Source organism: Oryza glaberrima, chromosome 7 (assembly GCF_000147395.1).
Source record: "Oryza glaberrima chromosome 7, OglaRS2, whole genome shotgun sequence".
In the NCBI taxonomy this organism is placed as follows: Eukaryota; Viridiplantae; Streptophyta; class Magnoliopsida; order Poales; family Poaceae; genus Oryza; species Oryza glaberrima.
The window spans coordinates 10554609-10559098 of NC_068332.1; the positions used below are offsets into that span (position 1 = coordinate 10554609).

Here is a 4490-nt window from a genome sequence, read left to right on the forward strand (position 1 = left end):
ATAGGTGCTGATTAGGGGGATTTTGACAGTTCTGAATGGTTCTGGTTCTGTGGAGAGAATTGAGAGAGAACTGAAGTATAAGCTGTCCAAAGGGGTTAACTGGGATAGGAAAGTTTCAGAAATAAGTGAGAAGACATATCTCATCTCATTCCCCTCAAAAGAAGCTAGGAGAGAGCTCACAAAGTTTGATGGTTTTGATTTCGGGCCCATTATCAAGGCCAAGGTGGAAGAAACTAACAGGCCAAGGTGTAGATCAATGCCGACCATTGGCGGTGCAGCTTGAGGCTGTTAGATATAGTTTGTATCCATGCATCTAAAGATAGAAGGATAATTAGGATAGAAAAGCTCAAGATAGGATTGCATTATCTTGATGTCTTGTAGCTAACTATCATTTAATTCTCAAGTTGCATTTTGCCGACTATATTAACAAAAATACGCGGCCTCGTGAGAGGTGAGAACGCTTCACCAAAATCCAGATAGTATCAGAGCCTACTCATCATGGATTCATCTAAAACAATCATGAGCACATGTTCCTCTTCCACTCCAGCCAGTGCATAGCCATTTGGCGTACCGGTGATAGAGAAATTGGGAAAGAACAACTATTTCCAATGGAAGGCACACTCCAGCCATTTGGGGCGCCCAAATGTCTTGGTATCTCAATGGCACCACCGTGGTTGGTCCCTGTGAAGGAGATTGACGTGAAAAAAGGAGTGGGTGGTCCCTGTGAAGGAGATAGACGTGAAAATAGGAGACAACCTCATCAAGAAGGTGAATCCAGACTACACACACCCGATGGATAACCAAGGATCAATAGGTCCTTGGCTATCTGATATCAACCCTGACGCGTGACATCTTGACGCAAGTGGTGACAGCTGCGACAACAAAACAACTATGGAAGACACTTTTGGAAATCTTTTCCTCGAGGACCCATGCACGATCACTCAACACCAAGATCGCTGTATCAACAACAAAAAAAAAGGCCTCATGTCTATTAATGAGCATATTACCAAGATGAAAGCTTCAGGTGATGAGATGGCAATTGGAGGAAAACAAGTTGATGAAGAAGATATTGTCGCTTACATGATCGCCGGACTCGATTCTGATTATAAGGCGGTGGTGTCGGCCCTCGCCACCCAGAAGGAACAAGTCATCATGGCTGAGCTCTGTGGGCAGCTGCTAGGGTTTGAAGGAAGGAATGATCTTCGGCAAGGAACATATCAAGTCTCAGCAAACTCCGCTTCCTTCAAGAGACACAGAAATCAACATGGTCATGGTCATGGCCAGGGATATCCTAGCGGCAACAACCCTGGCCTTGCCCGTGGCAATGGACAAGCATTGTCCGGAGGATGAGGAAGCGAGTGCCCAACGTGCCAACTCTGTGGCAATATGGGACACACGGTCGGTGTCTGCTCGCACTGTTTTGATCCCGATCTTGTCCCACAAGATAAGTCAGCCGATTCCACTCATTAGTCCCATGTAATTGATACGAATCGGTAGTTGATACAGGCACAACAGATCATGCTATAGGCGAACTTGACAAGTTAAGTGTGTTGGAGAAGTATCATGATAGAGATCAGATCCAAACATCCAATGGCTTAAGTATGCACATAAGTTATGTAAGTTATACTGGCCACACCCAAATTCATACTCCCCATTGCAAATTAAATTGCAAAAATATCCTCTATTCACCTGATGCAAGAAAAAAAATCTAATATTTGTCTGTTGTTTCTCTACTGACAATCATGCATTCTTTGAGATTCATTTAAAATTGTTTTTGGTTAAGGATTTAATCACATGGAAAACTTTGATTCGAGGCATACGTGAGGGTGGGCTATACATCCTACCACCTTCATCTACATATACCACGCAGAAGCAGGCCTTCAACGCCACAAACCCCTCCTTGGTTAGGTGGCATGATAGGCTAGGTCATCCATCCCATGCCATTGTTCGACAAGTTATCTCCAAGAATAAGCTTTTGTATTCCGGTGAGTCCAATAATGAGTCGGTGTGTGATGCCTATCAATAGGCAACGAGTCATCAACTCCCCTATCTTTTGTCATCTAGTGTCTCTATGCACCTTTATAATTTCTTTTTTTATGTTTGGGGCCCTCTGCTCTAGTTTCTATGGGCAGAAAGAAATTTTATGTAAGTTTTGTTGATGATTATAGCAAGTTCACTAGGATTTGTTTAATAAAAAATTTCAAGAGTTTCAAGCTCTCGTAGAACGCCTTCTAAATCGGAAAATCATTGCCATGCAAAGTGACTAGGGAGGAGAATATGAGAAATTGAATTCCTACTTTTCCAAAATAGGAATCACGCACCAAGTTTCTGGTCCTCACGCTCATCAACTAAATGGTTATGCCGAATGAAAACACAGACACATTTTTGAAGTCAGGCTATCTATGCTTGCACGCACCTCCATGTTTTATCACTGCCACCCATTTGATCAATCAAACACCCACTAAACTCCTCTAATTCTCTACACTTTTAGAAAGGTTACTTGACAAACAACAAGACTATTCCACACTTCGCATCTTCGGGTGCGCTTGTTCACCAAACCTACGACCATACAACTCTAGAAAACTAGACTTTCGGTCCGAACAATGTGTCTTTCTTGGCTACAACCCCTTGTAGAAGGGATATAAGTGCCTTCATGTTTCAACGGGTAGAGTATCTACTCAAGATGGAGCGCAGATTCCACTAGCTGGAGAAGGAACATCCGAATCTTTTGCGGCTCCAAAACCACTTTGGCCACACGCTCGGTCAAATAGTGGGATTATCAAGCTCAAAGTGGAAGGAAGCCATGTATTGCGAGTATGGTGCACTAATAAAAAACTAATTTGGCATCTTGTACCAACTAAACAAGGAAGAAATATAATTGATTGCAAGTGGGTATACAAGATCAAGAGGAAGGCTGATGGCTCTCTTGACATGTATAAAGCTCACCTAGTGGCAAAAGGTTTTAAGCAAATGTATGGAAATGACTGCGAGGATACTTTTAGTCTTGTAATTAAAGCTGCAAGTAGTCATGTCTATTGCAGTTTGTAGAGGATGGTGCCTCAGGTAACTTGATGTACAGAGTGTGTTTCTTGACGACATTCTTGAGGAGGAAGTTTACATGAAGCAACCACTAGGATACAAAGATAAATGAATGCCACATGTTGTACTGAAGCTAGGCAAGGCTCTCTATGGTTTCAAACAAGCGTGAAGAGCGTGGTTTGAAAGGTTAAGCAAGAAGGCACAACAACTTGGTTTTATTTCCTCCAAAGCTGATACTTCACTATTTTTTCTACAACAAAGGATCTGTCACAATGTTTCTGTTAGTATATGTGGATGATATAATAGTGGTGGCTAGTTCTTCACAAAGTGCAGTAATGACTTTGCTCAAGGATCTTGCAACAGATTTTGCTCTGAAGGATCTTGGTGACTTACATTATTTCCTTGGAATTGACGTGTCAAAGACAGGAGATGGCATCCTGCTGTCACAAAGCAAATACACATCAAATTTGCTTAAGAAGGTAAATATGCCTCACTGTAAACCGGTAGTAGCTCCATTGTGCACATCAGAAAAGTTGTCGCTGCAGCAAAGGGAAGCTGTTGAACTAGAAGATTCAACACGATACAAAAGTTTGGTAGGTGCACTACAATATCTAACCCTTACTAGGTCAGATATTTCCTTCCCAATTCCCAATGAACAAAGTTTGTCAGTTCCTTCAGTCACCAACAACAGATCACTGGACAGCAGTAAAATGGATCCCTCAAAACCTACAACATACTCTTGTTACTGGTCTGAAAATCAAGGAGTCATCCACTTTATTTAATGTTTTTTCTAGTGCTGACTGAGCAAGAAGTGTTGATGATCGTCGCTCAAATAGTGGATTTGCAAGCTTTCTTGGATGTAATCTATTATCTTTGAGTGCACACAAGCAAGCTATGGTATCTAGATCAAGTACAGAAGCTGAATACAAATCCCTTGCAAATACAACAACAGAAGTAATTTGGATTCAAACTTTGTTACAAGAAATGAAAGTTTCTACTCCATCGGCAGCTCAGATTTGATGTGACAATATTGGGGCGACCTATCTATCTGTGAATCCAAGATTACATAGAGGTTGATTATCATTTTGTGCATGAAAGAGTAGCACAAAGACTTTTGGAAGTAAGGTTAATCTCAACCAATGATCAACACTACAACAAAAACCTTTTGCAGAGGCTCTTTTGTAGAGATAATTTTCAAAATGCCTCTAAGTTTTGAAGCTCTATAGTCTGGAGACACTTTTTAGAGGCACTTTCAAAATCGCCTAAAATATTTTTACTCTAGAGACACTTTAGAGACATTTTTAGCATACTTTGTTAAATTTATCTTGTAGAGACATCTTTTCGACACTTTAAAATTTGCCTCATATGTAAAGGCACTTTCTTAAGGCATTTAAAACAATGTAAAGACATTTTTCCAAATATTAATATATATCAAGTAACTAGATATAAGT

At 40.8% G+C, this 4490-nt stretch overlaps 1 non-coding gene across 1 annotated transcript; it reads left to right on the forward strand.

The window, feature by feature from the left end:
• Positions 1–1050: 1050 nt before the first annotated feature.
• On the forward strand, positions 1051–1189 carry LOC127781008 (small nucleolar RNA Z247). Its single transcript, XR_008018898.1, has one exon. It is a non-coding gene; the product is annotated as a small nucleolar RNA Z247 (small nucleolar RNA).
• The last annotated feature ends 3301 nt before the right edge of the window (positions 1190–4490 follow it).